The sequence below is a fragment of the Culex quinquefasciatus genome, chromosome 2 (assembly GCF_015732765.1).
Source record: "Culex quinquefasciatus strain JHB chromosome 2, VPISU_Cqui_1.0_pri_paternal, whole genome shotgun sequence".
Taxonomy (NCBI): Eukaryota; Metazoa; Arthropoda; class Insecta; order Diptera; family Culicidae; genus Culex; species Culex quinquefasciatus.
Window position 1 is genome coordinate 200,107,964 of NC_051862.1, and position 23,274 is coordinate 200,131,237.

General features: G+C 36.3%; 1 protein-coding gene across 1 annotated transcript in view; it reads right to left on the minus strand.

The window, feature by feature from the left end:
• The window catches only part of LOC6049441 (neuronal acetylcholine receptor subunit alpha-7), a 232,286-nt gene extending 210,253 nt beyond the window's left edge, over nucleotides 1-22,033 (minus strand). Inside the window, exon 1 of the mRNA XM_038258184.1 lies at nucleotides 20,778-22,033. The gene's annotated coding sequence lies outside the window, so the exon portion shown is untranslated. The remainder of the gene's footprint in view (nucleotides 1-20,777) is intronic.
• Between the last annotated feature and the right edge of the window lie 1,241 nt (nucleotides 22,034-23,274).

Sequence of the window (23,274 nt, forward strand, 5' to 3'; positions counted from 1 at the left end):
AGTCAATATCATCGAAATCAGTCTATGTCACCGAGATCAGTCGATGTCATCGAGATCAGTCGATGTTACCAAGAACAGTCGATGTCATCGAGATAAATTGATGTCACCGAGATCAGTCTATGTCACCGAGATCAGTCGATGTCATAGAGATTAGTCGATGTCACTAAGATCAGTAGTAGTCATCGAGATCACACGGAATAAAAATAATTCTCGAAATCGTGAATTAAATTCACGAATTCGAGAACCACGAAGGAATATATTCACGTTTATAGTGCAAATGCACCATACTCATGAATAAATTCCTTCGTGGTTCTCACATTCGTGAACTTAGTTCATGATAACGAGAATTCTGTGTAGTCACCAAGATCAGTCGATGTCATCGAGGTTAGTCAATGTCATGGAGATTAATCGATATCCTTGAAGCCAGTTAATTTCATCAAAGTCAGTCGATGTCATCGAGACCAATCAAGTTCATCGAGATCAGTCTATGTCATCGAGATCAGTCGATGTCACCGAAATCAGTCGATGTCATCGAGATCAGTCTATAAAACGAAAATATGTCTCCAAAATCACAAAAATAAGTCAAATTCTCCCCACTAGGTGGATTCCTCCGGAAAAAAATGTTACCTCTTCCTGCTTTTCAGCCCCGGGACGAGCTGCGGTTGAAGTTTATACAATCTAATTAAATTGAACATCCACCAGACCGAAATAATGCTGTCTGCGTTCAATTTTGTTGCTCCGCGCACTATTTGAGGTGGGTCTTCGCTGCGATGAGCTCCTTTTCCTCCCCCCTTGGGAAAAGGGGACGGGAAAACATGTGTACGCTATAAGCGGAAACATGCTCTCAACGAGGGCAGATGCAACAATTTTCTTGCCGGGCCGGGCTTTCCCGGAAAAAAGAGACACTCGATGCATGATAATGGAGCGCGCACGGTGGGAAATTTGTCATGCAATTTCAAACAATAAAAACTGGCGAAATTATCGTCAAATTGTCTGACAGTGCAAATTATCTTCAAATAGGCCCTGTTTGCTTAGCAATTTTCCCCTCGGGAGAAAACGAGCCTGCAATCACGTTATTTCAAGATTTGCAAACTAATGCTAGTTTGTCGACACGGCGGCATTAGCCGGGCACGTTGCAATTTAGGTGCTCACAAAGCTCACCACCACTCCCACCGGTGGCACTTTCCAGAGCAAGGCAGAGAAGAAGGACGGGCTTCTCAGCTCCAAGGAAAATTGCAAAAGTTTTCCCCTGCTGAGAGAATTTCCTTGCCGGGAGAATCACGGGGTGCATAGCAAGCATAATATTAAGGGTGTGGTTCCGTCAAGTTTTAGTTCGTGTAAGGAAAATGAGTTGAAAATTCGGAATTCATTACGGTTGGGAAAACACAGTTTCTCTAAAATCATGTTCACAGATCACATAACTCAACATTTTTGAAGTTGATATTTCGTCAAGGTATGATAGATTAGGGCTCCCTGAACACGCTCCAATCGACATAAATGAATTGTAGTGGGCTCCAAGTCAATGAACAAAATTGTAAATTTCTAGTATAAAAATCTAAGCGGGTGCGCATGGTTGCTAAAGATTTATTTCCAAATTAACAATTTTATTTGTTTGCAGTAAATTCACCAAAAGTTCAATTCAGTCGATTGAAGTGTGCTCAAGAAGCCCTAATCTAGCATACCTTGAAGAAACTGAGACGTTCACGAAAACAGTTTATGTTACCGAGGTCGGTGGAGGTGATCGAGGTCAGTTGCAAGGTTGTTAACGATAAAATTATCGAGGCTCGATAGCGATAACGTTAATTCTATCAGCGATAATCTTATCGCCGATAATGGACCCGTTTTTTTAATCTTTCTAAAATCAACCTAATTCATGCTGAAATTTTCAATGCTTTCAATAAGAATATAATTTTTGCAAATAACTAACTTTAAATGCATAAATACTCAAAATTAATCACAAAATACTGTATTTTATAAAGGACTAAAATTTTCATAATTTGCAATATGAGTATCAAACAAAACGAAATTTTGTACCCGCGCAGACGGTAATAACAAAATTCATGCCATTTCAATAACAAATACTGTTAAAATAACAAAATGTGTTATGGAATTTTCTTGAACAATCCATTTTTGCATAAGGGTTTCATAACAGTTTATGTTATCATAACAAAATTTGTTATTGGTCTGATATTGGTTGAAAGCCAAAACAACTTAGGAATAACATTTTTTGTTATGGAAGAATACCTCCAACTGTTATTGGGATGATCGGATTAGTTGTTAAAATAACAAAAAATAATAAAAAGATTTGTTCGAAGAATAACTAAAAATTTTATTAGTCTGTTATTACAATAACAATCCAATATCAAAAAAATCATAACGACGAAATCTTGTTATAAATAACATAAAATGTTATTGGTCTAGGATTTTCAAATATAAAAAAAATGTTATTTCCAAGTTATTTCCATCTGCTCGGGTATGCATTTCCATATCATAAAAGATTTTTTTGGAAATAGTGGAAAAACAACGTATTTTTTTCAAAAATACTAAAATTTTCTAAATTTGCGGTATGGGTATCAAACGAAGCGAGATTTTGTATTTTTTTTTTCACTTCAAAAATGCTAAAATTTTCCAAAAAAGCCCCATTTTTTGGAAAATAACGTCATAGAGGGGGGATAGAGCGTCCAATTTCCCGGGGTTACAAAATTCCCGGGAAACAGAAATTTTCAACAAATTTCCCGGGAATTTCCGGGAATCGTATTTTTTGCCAAACGAATAAACAAGATATCTAGAGATTTTTTTAAAAGGTCCTACAAACCATTGTCTTTCATATCCTTATTGGACCTATTAATAAAAACTCTAGAATTAATATCATCTGAAATAAATCTTGAGATAAAATTTTAAGACGAATTGATAAGTTTACTAAGAACAGTAAATTGAATTTAATAAAATTAAATTGAGTTCTTTTATTATTATTTTGTAAGTTTAAAAATTGTACCAAAAAATTAAGAAAATGTATAATTGCGCTAGAATTTCGGGAATTTCCGAGAAATTTAAATTTTTTTTTTAGAAAAAATTGCAAAGAAAGCTGAATTTTTAATGCATTTTCACTCATTTTTTGTGATTCAGTAAAATGTTCACAAAATATCGCAAGTATTTAAAAATTACAATTTTTATAATTTGCAATATGTATGGGTTACAAATTTTACATTACGCATAAAAAATTTGAATGTTTATTTGAAGCATGCACAATTTTGCTTCGTTTAATACCCTTATTTGATATTTTTAAAAATTTAATATTTTGGAAAATACGGAATTTGGTGAAAATTTTAGTATATAAAAAACATTTTATAAATTGAAAAGCCTAAAAAAGTTTCGCTTTGTTTGATACCAATATTGCAAATTTTAAAAATTTGAGTACTTTCGAAAGAAATATAATATTTTCAGAAAATTTTAGTATTTAAAAAAACATAAATAGCGTGGAAAATCATAGAAAATTCGTATTGCAAATTTAAAAAAAAAGTATTTTCGAAAATATACGGTATTTTGTGAAAATTTTAGGACTTGTTAGAAAAAGCATACAAAATGTTGCTTCGTTTGATACCCATATTGCACATTTTGAAAATTTTAGTATTTAACAAAAAAAACTTTAGTCTACTCATACAGTCTAGACTCGATTATCCGAAGCCTCGATTATCCGAAGGTTTGTATGGGACTTCAAAAAATCGAATCAATTTTAACATCAAATTCAATTTCTGTGACCCCATTTCAGTCAAATTTGACTGGTTGATTGTCTATTAAATTGAAAAATGTATTTTTTCAATATTTCTTCGCCGCCATCTAGAAATCACTTAAGAGTAGTTTAGAGGTCATACTAAAGCTCAACAATCAAATATAAGACAGAGAAAAAAATATTTTCGTGATTCAGTTATCCGAAGTGAAATTTGTTATGCTTTTTCACTTCTTTAGAGGATTAGAGTTTTTTTTAAAGATACTCAAATTTTCACAAAATAGCAAATCTTCAAAATTTGCAATACAGTCCAGACTCGATTATCGGATAATCAACAACTCTAATGAAGAGAAAAAGCATACAAAATTTCGCTTTGTTTGAGCAAATTATGAAAATTTGAGTACTTTCAAAAATATACGGTATTTTGTGAACAATTTTGAGTATTTAAACTTGAAATCTCACTGCATTTAAAAGATATCTATTTATGGTGAAAACATTGAAAATAGTTGGTTTAAGAAAGATTATAAAAATGGGTTATCGTCCAATATCGGCAAAAGATCATCGATAATTTTATCGTCAAGGTTGTTACGCAGTTGACATCCAAAAACTTCGCTCATCATTATAATCGACTTTAATTGAATATCTAAAACCTTTCATTTCTCAATTCCCCCACAATCACTTGAGCTAAAACTCCCGCTAACCATCGCACACCCCAGCAAAACCACCTCCCCCAGACATGCAAAAACGGCCCAAAAATTTCGGATGCGCATAAATTCTTCCACACTCACGCACGAACACGCACGTTCTGCTCCCTCCCCCCTTCCGGGGAGTAAGGGCTAAAGAGCGCTGACCCCAAAATTCAATTTCCACCAACCAGAATACAGCTAGCATTTCTCGTGCAGGTCAACGGTGTAACGAAGTGATAAATTTAGTTTTGGCCCACAAAATGTAGCTCAGTTTCTACAATTTCACCAGCAGGTGGTGGCGGCGGACATCTTTTTCTCGGAATTTATGTGGAGTAGTGGTGCCACACTCACGCACGCACGCAATCGTGGTGTGGTTGAGGTGGTTGTGGATAGTGCCAGCCGACACTACGTGTCCCAAGTGGGCAATAAGGGTGGGTGGATGTTTGGAGTTTGGAATGCTTGCGAAATGGTTGAAATTTGGACTATTTGGTCGAATTATAAAGGAAGCGCAGGCCGAGAAAGGATTGCGGAGTTCATAAATTATGGAAGGGTTTCGAGATGGTTGCGGAGATACGAGTAAATCTTAACCGCTTGTGATTGAATTGGGTGAAAATTTATCGACTCTGGAGCAGGTAAAAGAAAGAAAAATGGAGTTTGAAAAGGATTCCTTAATCCAGATAAAATTGAAGATTGATAGTTGCAAATATTTTTTGAAGTAGATGTCTTTGAACGAGATCAAAAGAAGGCTTGGAACAAAAATTTTGACTCAAATAGGTTTGATATTCATCGTATTGATAAATACAATTCCCCGAACACCATTCCACCAATTATTATTATCCAGGTGAATCAAACCTAGGTCATTCCAATATTATCATTAGGACAAATACCGAGCATAGTCACCCAAACGCAGCATCCCAACGTGCAGCGAACAAACATTTGCTAATTATCGAAAAGCAATTGCCACAGGTCTTCTGAAATATGTATTTGATCACAATCAGCACACCAATATTTTGCATTTCTCACTCCTGAGAGGGGGGGGGGGGGGGTGATCCGATATGAATATGTTATGATTAATGCGATATTTTTCCCCTCAACGCGATGGTGTTACCTCGTGTACCACGATTGCAATTAGTGCCAAATCCAGTGCCACAAATGGATCCCGACCACAGCTTTTATCCAACCTGGTTTGGAGAGCACACAGGTATCGAGCGGAATTATTATAAAACCGCACCCTCGTCAGAGTGGCAAGAGCTTCCTCGCAAATAGGGGAACTATACCCTTTATCAGCCTATTTCTATTATCGGCCTATCAGCACTTTGATCATGAATTACAGCTTAAATAAAGTGTTTTTGACTGTTCCAAAGTAATAAATAGCTCAAATAAAAGTGAGCAAGCGACTCTTCATTGTTGATACATCTGAAAATGTTGATTTAATAGCGAAAAATGGCAAAAGTGATGAGAATTGGTCGAACGGCTTAGTGTGATTAAAATGGGTATATTTCCCCTAATAGTTATTTATCCGGTCAGTGGTGGAATTTTCCAATGTACTGGCCGTCAGCATCATAATATTACATGAATAACGGGATTAGTCCCAGTGATTCAGTTTACACACTCAGTTGTGTTATTTTAATGTTAGAATAATCACAAAAATATTCGTCTTTTTGTAAAGGTAACCGAGTGTACCCTGGCATACAAAACTGCAGCTGAGCAGAAAAAAAAACTTTGATGTATTTGCTCAGCGAGGCTCAACAGATGACAGGGCTGCCAGCCCGGGCCAAGTTATTAGTGGTCAAGCCGAGCGAGCCACCGGGAGAGATCAAACGCATTGTAAATTTGTTTGCTCTAGGTGAATAATGGATGTTGAACTCGGGGGATGGAGCGGATAACTGTTGAAGCCCTTTTATGATCCACTGGGGTTGTGCTGGAGCTGTGCGTTATGAGGCAGGTTAAACGGGGTGCCATAACTGATTATTTTTTTTAAAATATGTAACAAATATTGCATGATACTTTCAAGTGCAAGTGTGCGAAACTTTAGCTTTATTTTCTTATATGATTAAATAGTGTCCAACAGAAGTACAGAAGCAATGTGTGTACTATTTCTAAGACCAAATTAGAACAAAACAAATTCAAAATTTTAAAATCAACCTTAACATTTGAAATGGCCCAAAAATCCTTTTATTACCAAATAAATTGTAAGGACCAATTTGAAACGTTTGATTTTTTTTTTAATCGGAAAATTACACAAAAAACATCATTTTTGACAGTGAAAATCGGACTCATTTTTGTTGAGTTAAATATCGTCTCATACAAAATTCGTGCTATTTTGGTGATGTAGACAAATCCTCACTTTCTGTTTGTTTTTATTTTGAGCTTGCTAAGCATTGGCCCAAGGCGTCATCCATGAAGTACGTCACGATCTAGGGGGGAAGGGGATTGTCGCAAGCGTGACAAAGTGTGACAAGGGGGGAAGGGAGGGTCCGTGAGACTGTGACGTCATGCTAGACTATTTCTTGAAAACTGAAAATTCAGTCTTAAAATATATTTTAAAAAGGTTTAATGTTTGATAAACTTTACTCATAAATGAAACACGGTACAAGGTTTTAAGAAACAGACTTTTTGATAAGGGAGCGTTCTTTTATTACGTAACGCAGTTAGGGGGGGAAGGGGGTGTCGGTGTCTGTTACGAAATGTTACGAAAATTGGGGGAGGGGGTGCTGAAAAATTCTGTTACGTAACGCAAAATTTTCATATAAGCACTCATAAAAATTTGCAAAAAGACCTTGCGTTACGCGTTACAGGGGGGGTAGGGGGGATGGCTCATCTGTTACGATTTGTTACAAAGGGGGAGGGGGTCAAAAATCCCAAATTTTGCGTTACGTAATAAAAGAACGCTCCCTTAATTGATTTAATATGGTTAAGTCATATTTTGAAAAAAAAAATGAAAAAAGCCGTAGTCTACGTCAAAATTAAAAACAACCTGCAAAAAAAAAAACTTTCTCGATTGAACCACGAATAAAAAATTAACCATACATTTATAAAACATGCAATAATTGCTAAAGTAAATTTTTCAAAACAACCTTTGAATCATGACTCATGAGTTTTCTAAACAGATAGGATCTTTTGAAAAAGGGGGGTCGGAGCCAGCGTGACAAAGTGTGACTTAGGGAGGAGGGGAGGGGGTCAATTTTGGTCGATTTGAGCGTGACATACTTTATGGATGACGCCCAAACTGCAAAGTCTTTGAAGCAAATTTATAAGACATTGTGTGATCCCTTCGAAATAAATATTGTTAGAGATGGCGAGCTTGTATTTGTACAGGCAAAAAAATTTGATTGCTTCAAAAATAATCATTAAATCGCGAGCACAGTTCGAACCGAATGCAAAACTTCCCTGACCGCTTTCTACCATTAATCATTTCCACACCACTCGCTACTGAATACTTTCTCTCTCTCTCTTTGCTCTCCCTCTCTTTGCTCTCCCTCTCTTTGCTCTCCCTCTCACTCAAATAGACTCGTACAGTGAATTTCTCACAAAGACTGATTGCGTTATGTCCCTAAAAGCTGACTCAAAAAAGCCTGCGATCGGCTTGGTTTGATAATTTATGAAACTGCTTAAAATCATTCTTTTCAAATATATTTTGCAATTTGCAACACATCATTAAGAACACATTTGGCTATAGTTTCCACCATGCCAAATTCTAATTAAAGGCATACTGTACTGTAATTTTTTTTGTACTGTAATGTAGGCCAAAAGAGCGCGGAAATTTTGTTGAAATTTTGAGCAAATTCGTTTATGACTCGGGTCGACGGAAGGGGTAGGCAAAGACAATCACGAAGTATTTGGCTTCGCTGTGTGAAGCGATTGACCACATCCTAATCAAAAATCACGATTTTCTGAGTTAAATATCCCACTTTTTATAAATGTACGATTTGTTGAGTTCAGGTACTACAACATAAAAATTGTTATATGGGTTGAACTGAAAATTCGTATGAAAAGTGGGATATTAAACTCAGAAAATCATGATTTTTGGTTAGGGTGCAAGCCGCTGGGAGCAAGCGAGTCGTATTCGCTCACGAATGGTTGCGCGCTGATTCGATCGACAATGAGTCGATCGGCAATGATTCGATCGACAATGAGTAAGTGATTTCTGATGTTTGAACCGACAATCAGAACCCTTGAGTTCAGATTCAACCAAGATTATTTTTAGGAGGCAATAATTGAACACAATATTGAAATTTAAAATGATTTGATTTGAAAATAATTTTTTTTTGATGAAAAATTGGCAACACTGACAAATTTATTTGATCAACTTTTGCCACAGCTTAAAAGATGGCATTTTTCTTCATGTAAAACATATTCAAATAAGAGAATTTGTTCCTAGCAATACTTAGTACTTTTCCAAAGACACCAATTCGATTAGTGTTCTATAGATATATATTTTTAAACATTGAAATAGCCTTTGTGTGATGATGCAAAATGACTTCTTTAGACAAAGAAAGTATACTTTTTCATCCAGATAAAAAAGGCAATATTGCCAGCCCAAAACAAGAATTTTTAAGGACATGTTAGGAAGGAAGGAAGGCATATATAAGCCATTTTTGTGAATATAGAGCCAGTTAAATTCGATAATGACATTTGAGAAGGGCGCAAGTGTTTTAAATATTTTTGTATTTCGTAATTTAACTAATTCCTGTAGCTCGAAGCCGTTGTATCGTATCAAAAAGTGGTCAAAGACTATCTAGGTTACTATACTACACTGAAAAAATATTATGTTTTCATTTATGAGCAATGTAATTAGCTTATATCTATAAGCCCATACATCCAATTGAAATGTGGTCAAAGACAAACTGATGGAAAATCGGACGAGCTTTCCGGTAAAAATATTTTCGAGACTGAAAAATCAAGTCTGTCATATAGAAATCGCCAAAAACTATCAAAAATCCTATTTTTTCAACATTTTTATTTTTAAAACCGCTGTAACTTCACAAGGATTGGACTTCAAACAATGATCAATATGCAGACTTTTATGTAAAATTGTCTCGATAATCGACTGTCGTGTTCGGTTTTTGAAAATTTTGACGTTTAGACCACTTTTCAAAAAAACAGTTTCAGTGAATGATTTTTGTATTTTTTAGGTGAGCTGCTCCATCCTGCATTTTTCGTGAGTCTTTTTGTAACATCTTTGGCAATTTTCACAAAAAAAATAGAACAAAAAAGAATCGTGGGCTCACCTTTAAATTTGACTTTAAAACTTAAAAATAAAAAAATCTCATAAAAAAGGAGTGTTTTTTCTGTCGGTGTATTTTTTTCGGAAAGCCTGTCAAATTTCCTATAAGTTTGTCTTTGATCACTTTTTGATATGATGCAACGGCTTCGAGATACAGCAATATTTAAATTACGAAATACAAAAATATTTAAAACACTTACGCCTTTCTCAAATGTCATCATCGGGTGTAACTGGCTCCATATACACAAAAATGGCTTACATATGTCTAGGATAACATGTCTACAAAGATTCATTGAAATCGGAGAGGGTCGGGTACAACCGATTCCCTATTTGACATGGAATTGCTCAATATTAAATGTTATCGCCTGATATTTTATTTTAATTCATCGTATTCAATATTGAGTTTCAATGCCAACGAATTAAGGTTTGCAAGTTTTATAAAAAAAACACACATTAAAACTTGTTTTAATCTATTTTATTTTGTTTGCAAAAACATTTCAAATATTTAAAATGAATATCCGACATAAAGTTGTCAATAAAATGAGAAATGAGAATTTTTTTGAATTTACTCTTTTTCAATCACTACAAACAGCCGATTGAGAGTTCATATGCTTTCCATGTTTTGTAATTATCATTTCTAATATTCACATGTAATTTGAAGTACATCGTAGTTCAAATCTCGGGTGAGTTTTCAAAAAGCCGAAAGAGCCACCGTGACCTCCGACACTAATATTCGTTTTTCTCCAAATTACATCAAAATTTCATTTGTTTTTAATTTGGGGCACTTGAAAGACGTGTAGATGAACAATCTTAAGCATTTTTGAAAATAGCTTTTCGTAAGTAGGTCGAAAACCGATGAAAAAAAAACTTTGTTTACCATTGGCTCGCACGTCTTTTTTAAAACTAATCCGAGAAATTTGCAATAAAAAAATAATCCTATATCTAATAAAATGAGTATTATTTATTACAATTTTATAATTTTATAATTTTCGAAAGCCTGGAGCCTACTTTCTAAATTCATTTTTCATTAAATTCTTTCAGAAAATCAAAAAATCACAAAAGTACCATACGTTGACACAAAAATTCGTGATACGAGCTAACAATTTGGCATTTCCGGAGAACACCATTCACAAGGGTTGCAAAATTGAAACAAGTTGGATAAACACAACGAGTGCTGAAAAATCATGTTTCGCAACGAGTTGAATAAAATTTAATTTGGATTTTTATTGAAACGTTTGTTTCCCTTCTTGAATGTCATGTTTCGGCAAGATAAGTGTCAAACCCCCAATCAGTATCGAAAAGTATTCGATACAAATTCTGATAAGTTGAACTTCTTGGATGCTCAAAGACTTCAATCGAATTATTAGGTCTTTTGTAATCTGACATCTGAAAACATTGTTTTTAAAAGGTTGAGTAACTTCACTCGATTGTCTGTTTTTTACATTCAAAATTGGATCAATAGTTCTCGAAAACTCGGAAATCATCTGATGTTTTTTTTATATTAAAAACGGATTTTTATTTAAAAAAATAAACCTAAACAACAGTTTTAGCTTGAAAATGGTGCTTAAAAACACTTAAGTAAAAATGATCCAAAATCATTTAATATTTCAACTGTTCATCTTTAGTTTAGTAACGACATTCATTAAGTAAAAAACAAATTCAAAAACATTATTTTATCTTTTGAATTAACCCCGATTAAACTTATTAAAGTATTTCTTTTCATTCTCCATGCAGACAAAGTTTTCATCAAGATTTTTTCATCTCGAGATTTCTAGTTCCAGCTTACAAAGAACCGATTCAACTTGTTCAAACTTTATCCTTCCCAGAATCCCACTTTTCAAAATCCCTTGTTTGATCTATTTCCCCACACACACAACAACAGGACCAACAGCAGCAGCAGCAGTTCCAACTTCTCCAGCAGATATGCAAATCACACACTCATCCCGGGATGGTCCACCAGTTTTGTTCATCAAAGACCCACTTTTCTACCCTTTATATGCAAAAAAAAGAACCCCGGGTTTCCCGTTGTCTTCGTCGTGCGGGCCTGGTGTTGTTGTTGTTTGCCTGCTGCTGGTAGATGTTGAGACTGACACGACGAAGAGCCTTGCCACGTGTGCCACCCTTCGAGGGGGTGTCGCCCGGACCCTCTCTATCTGCGTGTGTGTGTGTGTTTGTTCCAAACAAGTTGGTTAACGGAATAAGAGTTTACATATGTTTTTTGTCACTGTTTCTGGTATTCAATTTTTTTCGGTTCTGCCACTTCATCCTGGCACTTTTGTTGTTGTTGTTGTTGGTGTTGTATACGTTCGCACAAGTAGTGTGTTCGTGTCCGTGTCCGTGTGTTGAAGGACATTTTCCAACTTCGCTCCCCTTTTCTCACCCTGAAAAATCCCACGCAAGTACGGTGTACTGCAGGACGTAAGAGAAGGGTAGAAGGACTACAACAGAACTTTTAGCAATAATACACATATCCAGCATCCAGCTGTTGTTGAGAGTTGCTCAGAGTTCCACGTGGGAGGCAAGAAAAATAGGAGGAAAATTGAGGGAGGGGAAATGAGCGTAAAGACATGACAGTATGCGGGTACACGACCATAAAAGAGGGGGTGGAGGGACCCGGCAAGGACCATCAACACCGTGATATGAGATGTGTGGGCTTTGCAGCAGGTTCCCAGAACTTGTACTACAGCTTTTTTCCTGCCTTTACTTCCTTCGTTCTTAGTTTTTAAAAAAAAACTTGTAACTTGGTTGATGAGATAAGCGCTGGGAAGGAAGAAGGATATTGCTCGTGAAACAGATATGCAACTTAGAAGTGGACAAACCGATTTCATTTTATTTTTAAATATTGAAACTGCTTGAAAATTAAGTAGATAAGAAATATTTATTTACTTTTTTTCTAAAGGTTTTTGAAATTCATATTACTAGATAACGCAATGATTCGAAATCCGGACACTTAGTAGCATATCATTTTTGTTCTAGCTGGCAAAAAATCATTTAATAAGTTGGAAATGTAGAAATATCATTAGTATGTAGTATAAACAGTCAGTTTCAATTTTCAAGAATTTAAGAAAATCGAAACCATAAATTTCTGCTTTGCCTTCCTGATGCTTCGAACGCCTATGAAATATTTCAGTTGAAATGTTTCGCATTTATGGTAAACTTATAATTTTAATGTATTTAATTGTTTTGGCGTTTGTTACAGCGTTCAAACAAAGTTTAAATGAAAGTTAATGTTGAAATTCATCAAATAATACAGTTTTGACATTCATAATGTGAACTTATATCCAAATAATTCATGAAACAAGATGAAGTGTCTTTTTATATGTCAGTAAGGGCGTTGCAAATATTTTTCAAAGTTTATGTCGGGGGGACCTCAAAATCGGTCCGAAAAATCAGAAGGCAAAAATCAGGAATCATATTTACCATGTCTGGGATCGATCAAAATTATTTTGTTTTTTTTTTTTGTGAATTCTCTTTGTACAGTACTGTAAAAGGTTTTTTTATTGACAAAAAAAATCTTTAATACTTCGATATGTTGAAAACTAACGGGTTTTGCTTATAAACGTCACGAGTTATCGTGATTTAACGAAAAAAAAGTTTTGAAAATGTTGGTCGTCGTTGAACATGGCCGTTCGTGGTCACCCGCGACAGACACGGATGACGAAAGAAAGAGAAACGCACAAAGTGACTTTTTCAAAACTTTTTTTCGTAAAATCGCGATAACTCGTGATGTTTATAAGCAAATGTTTGATTGGGGCAGCGAATGACCACGTTGGTTAAAGCTGCCATAAATAAATAAATGAACAACAACAACAACAACCCTTATGTTTGGAATTTTTTGTAATTGTCTGCTCTACAAGTTTGTAGAACATTGTTACACTCTAAAAAATAGCCCTGCAAAGTAAGAAAAAAAACGAAATTTTAAAATAAAAATTTTGTTCTAATTAAAAAACTGACCCTTCTGGGTCAGTGTAAATTCGAAAGGTACATTAAATTTCCTTAAAATGACATGTTCCAAAAAGATTTAACAGTGTAGTAACGGAAATGGCAGAACTTTTAAAACTTTTTTAGTGTTTTTTTGATGAAAAATACGTTTTTTCGGGATTCTGAGTACGCCATCAAATCGGGCGTCCAATTTTACATCAATGTCTCTTTGACAGCAAATTTCTATCAAATCACCGTTTCAGGCTGCAAATTATTGAAAAACACTTCTTTTTCCGCATGTTTAAAAATAGAAGGGGTCGTACCGCCCCTCCGTCACGAGATATCAAAAAATGGACCTCGGATTCGTGATCAGGGACAAAAGTAACCCCTTAGGATAAAGTTTCACGAAAATCGAAGAGGGGTCGGGGCAACTTTTCCCGATTTCGTGTGAGTTGGTGGAGAACTACCCATATTGCATTTTGAACCAATTTGAAACATTTTGTTACTCTAACCTCAAATTTATAATGATTTTATCAAAATTAATATCAAAAGGTTTTCTTCATAAATTACAAGTATTTTTAACAGCATTTATCTTGTTTAAGTTTTTTTTATTGGTTTTGATGATTTAAGATTGGCCTATTCGAAATTTTCAATAATTATTCTTCTGTCAATCTGCTGTTTTTCATTATTTTTTAGTACTTTTATTTATTTTATATACACGTGTAAACGATTAGTTTACGTCCTTTTGAAATGTTAGTTTTGATTTGAAAATTTTGAAAATATTGTTTTTGAAAAGATCGGAAAATTTCACGAATGCTTCAGATTTTGACATTGTAAATCGGACCATAAGTTGCTGAGATATTGAAATTAGAAAATGGTGAGTTGTTTGGGTGAGACTTAGAAAACATCAATTTTCCTGTTTTTAAACCTTTGCATGGCAATATCTCAGCAACTCAACAAAGTTCAAAAAAGCAAAATATAAAGAATTTTCTCAGCTTTTCAAAAATTTGTTTTTCCAAAGTGGGCAAACTTGTGCACTCATTTAAAAACTGAAAAACTGCGACTATTTTCAAAAAAGTTACCTAAAAATGACCTTAACTTGAAAACAGTGCCTCTTATCAAAATTTCACTGAAATATTTTTTGATTGCAAATTTTATTTTACATCGAAAAAAGGAGTTGAAAAATTTTAGCGACCAATTTTCGATTTTTTGAAAAAATCAGTATTGATTCAAAAAATCATAACTCGGTCAAAGATTTTTTGCACAACCTGGAAATTTCTGAAAAGTTTGCATTTGATGTCCCTGAAACATCTCTAAAAATAAAAAAAATAGTATTTTTTGGCAAATCAAGTTTAAGTTACAAAAATTTAAATAAAAAATCAAATTTTTTTCTGACTGTGTATCATTTTTTTCAGTGTTGTCCTTATCCATACCTACAACTTTGCCGAAGACATCAAATCGATCAAAAAATTCCTTTAACAAAACAGATTTTAGAATTTTCATGCATCATTTTTATATGGACCGCTGCCAAATTTGTAAGGAAAACGATATGGACAAACTAATGATGCAAAATGGCTTTTTTGGGCATACCGAAGGTACCAAAAAAGTTTAAGCCTGATTAAAAACTACAAAAAATCGAACAACCGAAATCCGAGATAATTGCTCAAATTTATCTTTTTTCATGAATGCGCACTGTGAAGGGCACCACCCGAAAATGAAAACCCAGCGTTCCAGACCCCGACAGCAGATAATATATTCGGTTCGGTTACTTCCTTTTGCTCTACCAAACTTGCCCTAAAACTTCAGAAGCACCATGACGGAAGAGGGGAGTTCATGTTTGGTTTGGACAGAACCGTGACAATTTTCGTGATTCTGTCGTCTGTTAATGAAACAGTGTTTTTCCTTCTCCTCTCTCCGTTTGCTCTTAGTTAAAATTAAGAGAGAAAAAAGCTTATTTCGTGGCCGGATACAAGTGCCCGAAAAGTTTCAGTATACAGAAAATGAAACTTGGTTCGTGTAATACAAGTACGCTGCAATACACGAATAAACAAATACCCTTACAACAACAAACACACACAAAAGGTGTAGGGATAGAATTTATTCGACGGGGAGAAAGCGTTTTCTTGCTCGTAATTACCACGATTCGGCTAATTATGGTAATTAATGTGAAATGCAGACGTTAATTCGCTTCCTGGAGGATGGCCTTCTGGAATGGTTGTCAACCAGGCTGGTAGTTAGGTGTTAATTATTTTGGTAGAATGTTTGCAGATTGTGTTATTTGATTCTAGCCATGACTTAGATTTTTATTTTTTAGACAAAAAAAATGTTTCTTTACTTTGGTATACTAAATGACAACAATTTAAACTTATGTTGCATAAAAAATATAATCATGCAAACATATTTTTATCAAATCACAACTGCCACTCATTGTGAATCAGCTGACTTATTTTCTCAAAACTGCCCTAAAAAATCCTTAATCTCAGTTCCCATCCACAGTCGGAATCGTCGTCCTTGAGGCACTTCAACCACAGCAGCTGAAGCAATTTCCCCCCAAGCATCGAACCTCAACAGACCAAAAACACAAAAAATAAAGAAAAAAGCTGCTAGAAAAAAATCCTAGTATTTCTGCTGGATAGCACCTCCCACCCAAACACACACACACATTTCCAAGCCTCAGCATTCTTCATGAATGAATTTCAATTCGAGGCCCGCAGCAGCTGCCAGCAGCCGAACCGCTCGGGTTTCGTTTCACTTCGTTTGGCTGTGACGACTGACTGTGGTTGTGAGTGAGAGCGCGTGGGTGGTTACAAACACCCGTGTCGTGTCGTATACACGGCGAGCGACGAGTGGCAAAACTGAGCCTGCCTGCCCTTCTGTGAGCTTTCGCGATGCTTCTCTAGTTGGAGGAAAAAAATAGCCGTTTGAATCACCTACTAGAGTGTATTTTGTCAGTGTATGATTAATTAAAAGGGGAATATATTCATAAATTTTTTTAATTTGAAAATTTGAACATCATATTTTAGTCAAATTATTCATGCATTATTAATCAATTTGTTCACGTAAATCTTACGAATTTAAATTTTGATGTAATCAAAAGTACAGTTTACCCCATTTCATAATTATTCTTTTAAAACGTTGTGATCTGATTCATTTGAGTGTATACAAATATCTGGTTTATTGAAAAACATTTTTTTTTGTGAAAAATTGTCAATGCATCGCATTTTTTGGATCATTCCATCCTAGCAAAGATCACCTTTACAGATTAAAAAATACGAATTTAATAATGCAAATTAAATCCGAGCATACAATTGTTGAGGAATCTGATGGTGGACAATCAGTAAAAAAAGAACCTGCAAATGACTAGGGCTAATGATTTTTCACGGAAAGAAAATGTAAATTTCGAGGCAAGTCATTTATAGAACATTAGAATTTCACGGAAATTTCATATCACTCTAAAATCTGCTTGAAATAAAGGAAAAAATCTTTTTTTTTTAATTTGTGTACCGATAACTCACAATATTTCCAATAATTCAATTAAATGAAAAAAGCCATCAGCTAAATTTTGGATTCTACTTTTCTCATTTTCAAATAATTTGTTGAATTATCTTCAAAACACAGCACATCTCGACGATATATAACCAACAAAAGAATAAGTAAAATAGGTGAAACATTGCTTCTGCTTTTGCGGCAAAAGAATAAAAAATATAAATGATTAAATTGCAAGCCATGGTTTTAACATATGGATGAAAAAAAATGTTTTAAAATGCATTTTCACCTGCCCAGTTTGTTTTGCAATCAATAGTTTTTGAAATATTTCGCAACAAAAATTGAGGTACATCGGAATTTCAGAAAAATCAACAATATTTTATAATAGATCTCAAACATGGCGACTGTTCACGCTCCATACAAAAAAGATTTGATTTTCATGGAAATTGTCCACGATAGAGGAGGGTTGAGATTTTCAAAACAGTGTCCAAGTGGTTTGTGGATGGTCCCTAAATAATATTTAACATTAAGAAAACAAATACAGAGAATTCAATAGTTTACGATCTTTCTGTATCTCCCACCTTGCTTTTCTTTTTTTCTCATTCAGTGCAAAAAATATAAATTGTTGAAACCATTTTTAACTATTCAGAATACATTTTACAGTCCAGACTCGATTATCTAAAGGCCTTGGATAAAGTTTACTACAGGAAATCGAATTACGCGATTTTTTGTCTTATTTTTGATAGTTGATTAAAAGTTGATTACAAATTCAGGACGATTTCATGAACTTAATAGAGTTGTATTATTTTTTAAAAAGTATAAACAAAGAAACCATTTAGTGTCATTGGTTCACCCATACAAGGTTCCATACAATTTTGGCAGCTGTCCATACAAAAATTGTATGAAAATATTTTAAAATCTGTATCATCTCTAGAAATTTTCTGATTGATTTGGTGTCTTCGGCAAAGTTGTAGGTAATTTTGAGAACCATGTTAAAAATAGGTACATGTTAAAAATCCCAATTTTATATCGTTTTTCACCGAAAAATCAATTTTCCTAAACCCTTTTTTTATGTTTTATTCACATATTTTTTGATCAAATTACTCGCATTTTTTAACATCAATTTTAAACGCTAATGAATAATAATTTTCAATCGAAAAGCAAAATTTTAAATGCGTTCCATTTTCTAGATTAAGCAATCTCAATTATGATTTCGACAAAAAAAAATTGCTCGATTTGATAAAAAAATCTCAAATGTCTTTTTCTTAAACTATTTTTTCTTTTGAAAAGTTCAAACAATTTTCTTTAAAAATTGTTCAATATATATCACAAGCTGGGCCTCTGATTTCTGAAAATAAGCTGATAATATAAAAAAGAAATGAGAAAATTGAAAAGTTTAAGTTCAAGACTAGCATAACAAAAGGACCAAAACTTTATTATAACGCCCTTTTGAATTGTTAGTCTTGATTAAAAAAAAACATTCAAATCAGAAAATATCACAAATTTTTATTTTTAAACGTTGGACCATTTGTTACCTTGGACTCTTGGGACTGTTTGGGTGAGAAAACTTCTAAGCTTAAAAAATTAAAAATTATATACAATTTTTCAGTTTTTTTTTAGTTTTTAGTGGCTTTTTTTATATTCCAACGGCCCACATTGTGAAAATTCCTGTAAAGTACTTTTCGATTGCAAATTTTATTTTATATTAAAAATTTAAGTTGAAAAAAAAGTTGAGTTAGATTTCTATCAAGAGCCACTGGTGAAAAACTTTATGCTAAACAAGCTCTACCCGGCAAACTTCGTCCTGCCCTTTTTGTTTTCTTGACGTTTCTTGCTTGTTTGCTAATTCAGCCTCCTGTGATCAAAATTTGATTTTAAGCAGCTTTACCCATACAATCTGCAGATTTTCCGGAATCGGTTCCAGAGTGGCTAAAGTTGTCACTTTTTGGCGAAAGAACCTTCCTTTGGCTTATACGAACCCAACGTAACAAAGAACACCTCGATCCGACGCTCCAACAAAACCGTCGAAATTTTTTATAGATGTAGATTGGTAAAACAAAAATCGTTGATTTTACACTAGAAAGAATCAACATGTGATCAGTTAAAATTCAAAACAAAAATTAATGTTTATATCAACTTTAAATCGTTGAACCGTGCAACACTTATTTGCAGCATTATTCATATGATTGAATTGTATTTAATCAATACGAACTTGTTTCTGACATAAAGAATATATTTTTGCCTTTCTTACTAAAGACAAGTAGTTTGCCTTCCTCACCTCACTGAGGAAATTAATCCTCTAAATATGAGGATGGCACCAACCACCTAAGGGTAGATTAAGTAACGTTTAATTGTTAAATATAAAATACAAAAAAATCGGAACAGAAGGAATGGCTTGGATGCCATACATCATTGCTACAAATATATTGAAAGCACCGCAAAAAAGTTATTGATCAAATATTCCCATGAATTGCATTATCAAAGGCAAATCCAACAGGAAACCTAGCTTTACTCTAAAGTATGTTGTACAATTTTCTACTAAGAACATGGTGTTGAAACAACAAAGATTTTTAATGTAAATGAAATTATAACAATCAAAAAGGTAAATGATAAAAAAACAACATAGTAAAGACATTTCAGCTGATATTATTTGATTTTCCATAATAATATTTTTAACGTATGGTACGATGCACTTGTCCATATAATTAAGTCTACACTCGGGTTCAATTAAATTCAAATGATTATTTGAATGATTTTTGTTTCTCACGAAAAAAATGACTGTAAATTATATTAGTCCTCGTATTCATGGTATTAATTATTTTCTACAAAAAAACTCAAAGAAAATATGAACATATTATGAAATCCAAATTAACACAGCAACAGTTCCATTGTTTAAAGGGGAAATTATTTTTACTCTGTTGGTTGAATCATTTCAGACATGTTTTTTTAGAATTTAATACGTTCAATTATGTAACACCTAAATCAAACTGAATATCTTCCAACATCATCTTTCAAATCCAATACCCCTTCTGAAAAACCCGAAAAATCACTCAAATTCACCAAAATCAACCACCAATTAACGCTTCAAAAGCGATTTTTTTTCACACGAAGCTGCCGTTCGTCGACACCTTTGATGTTTCAGCATTTCCAACCTCCCGCGTCCTAGTCCATTCAATTAGAGTGCAGTTTGCAGGATGGGTTTTCCACTTTTTTTCACAACACAATTGTCCACACGCGAGTCCATTCGATTCCACCGTTCATCACCGCGAGAACAGGTTGTTGGAGGCTGCCTTCACACACACACACACACAGCCACACACTTACACCGAGAGACGCGGGGAGGGAAAATTTTTAGAACACACTTTTGAAGGACAAATTTTTTATGCGCCCGCTCGGGTCCCCCCATTGTTCAACGCTTCGATGTAAGTGTGGGTACGCACACACACACTCACACGCGAAACGGTGTGGTGTGTGCGCAATCTTGGCGCTCTCTCTTATCAATCTCTTGTAACGGGGGTGGGGGAATTGTGGGTGGGGGGTTGGGGGGTAACCTTAGAATTTTCCTTTTTGTTGGTGGCGAAATATCCATAATCCTTGTTCTGTTTTACGCGCGCACACACACACACACACACGGTTCAGCAGGTGGTTGCTGGGAACAGTCCTTCGGAATCGAATGGTTTCGATTTTGGGGAAGAACTACAAGCTACGGGATTGATTTCCGATTTATTACCACATCTTTGAGCTGGAACATTATCAGGATCCAGCGAGACGCACGCACGCGAACACACACACCGACGCGCCGTACGCACAAGCGCACACACACACACACACGCACGCACCGTGTGTAGGTGTGTGTATGCTCCTTGGTGGAGAGTGAGAGCTGTTACAGCTTTTCGGAAAATTCGGACGACCGCGTACACATACTTTCCAGTAGCGCACCGTGCTACACCGCGGAACACACAACACTCACTCCCGCGGATCTTGGACCAGGTTGGCCACACAACTCCGGGGTCTTCCGAACGGGGTGGTCTCACTCTCCTCGCGAGAGAGTTCTGCTCTCGCTCACGGGTTTTTTCCGAGGGCACTCACTCACTTTTCCGGAGCGGGCGCTCTTTTCAGCACAGCTTCTTCCAGCACTGCTGCTGCCTTCTACTCTTTGCGTTTTTCACTCCCACAGATTTTCCACCAGGCACCGCGAAAATCTTCCCACTGATCCTTTTGGGTTCTCCGTTTTTCTTTGAGCTTTTCTTCGCGTTTTCACACGGGCACTGCTTTCGCGGCTTCTTTCTACGGGAAGTTCCCCCACACAACAAAGCTTTCCAGGTTATCCTCTTCAGCTGGCACTTCCAACTGCTGGCCGTCCGCAGGTCCTTATCGCGAAGTCCTGCGTGAGAAATCCATCTTTTCCTTGAGCTGCATCCACACACACACAGTGACACCGTATTCCAACACTGCCGTCCCGGGATTCTCAGCAGGAATTACACAACATCCCCCGCGGCACTGGGATCACCACCGTTGCTGCTGCCACTGACAGCATCTTCTTCAACCTGTTCCAACGACGGATAACCGGACCGAACGCTCACCAGCAGCTCATCCCGAGCTGCTGCTGCACTCCGTTTGTCCTTCCTCAACTGGTACCAGCGTTTTGCTGGGGCTGCTCCTGCATCCTACCGCAGCCACTACTGCTTCCACTGCTAATCATCTTAACTCTGTGAGGGGGCCACCCTCTCACTCTCGAGCTGCTGGAGTTGCTGCGGATTGCTCCAGGTTTTCCGTGAAACGCTCCCGCCCGTCCGTCCGTCCTTTTTTTCGCGACAAAACTACACACTTGAGCCCTTAAATTCGCTTCGCCTCTCACGCACGAAGATAAAAGGTGGCTAATAGTGTTATCAAAAATCAAAAAGAAAAAGTATACTGTCACTGCACATATATTTAAAGCATTAAGTAACAAATTTATACAAAAACAACAGCACGACCCTAAACCGGAACACCAACTGGAGTACGGGCTCCGCCGTGCGAGCTGGTCTCCCTGATTTTAGCACGCACTCACGGGGCCCGAAGCCCCGTCACTCAATCCCGAACCCCCATTTTTAGTACAACCGACTTCGGCACCCGCCGCGAACCACGTGTGCAACCTGAGCATGCCAAGCGCGCGCGCGCGCTCTCTCTTTCCAAGCCCCCCACAGCAAAGGACGACTCTCAACAAGTACCCCCGCGCAACAGTCACTCACCAGGTCGTCCCCACTCACTCTCACCAGAATGTGATAAGAAAATAAAAACAATCGCGAGCGCAGCTCGCGCGCTGGCAACCCTTCCCAACCTGTCACTCTCTCACGTGACTCCTCGCTGTGTGGGCGCCGCGGCGCCCCTTTGTTCTCTCACGCTCACCAAAGCCACTCACTGATAACACACAACTCACGCAACAGTGTGCCAGGACCAGCCAGCCACGGACGGGGTTGCCTAGCAATGGCGACAGAGAGAGAGAGAGAGCGGCAACAGTTTTTCACACACAGGAACAATAGAGTTTTCCCACAGCTCTCTCTCACGAGAGAGAGAAACAAGTTTCTGAAGAGAGAGAGCAGGGTGGTCGCCGCCGCCGCCGGAAGGGAACAATACGAGCGCGAGGCACAGAATTATAAATTGAAATTTGTCCCACATTTAGAACAACGAAGCGCGGATGATGAGGTGGAAGTGGGTGGTGAGAGGGGGGGGATGAATGAGAAGAACGCGTGACGTGTGAGTGTTGAGCTGTGACGACGAGGACGCACTTTCTCAATGGAGCTCGGCGAGCGATGGAGAAGCGTGGTGTGAGCGCACGCACACTACCGTGGAGGTGTTTGATGTATTGGCGGTGTTCGGGATGTGTCCCCGGCGAAAGGTGTTAAATCATGTGCTGCTTTGTGTGTTGAAGAATTTGGGATTGTTTTCCTTTTTATAAAGAATGAATGAAACTAAGGAAAAAATCTAATTGAAATCCTTATTTTTATAAGTTGGAAAATTAATGATGTTTGAAGCTGATTTTAAAAATCTCAGTCATTAAAGAGATTTTGAAAACTTCACGAAAGCCGCGTACTCCTTGAAATTTGCTCTGAACTGTGATTTTTGGACTATACCGTAGTATGCCGCAAACACACTACAACATTTCCTAGCAGTTGTCTAAAAAACAAAACATGCATAGCAAATTTAGAGGTCATTATTTAAAGACATTGTTCAGTTTGATTATCCGA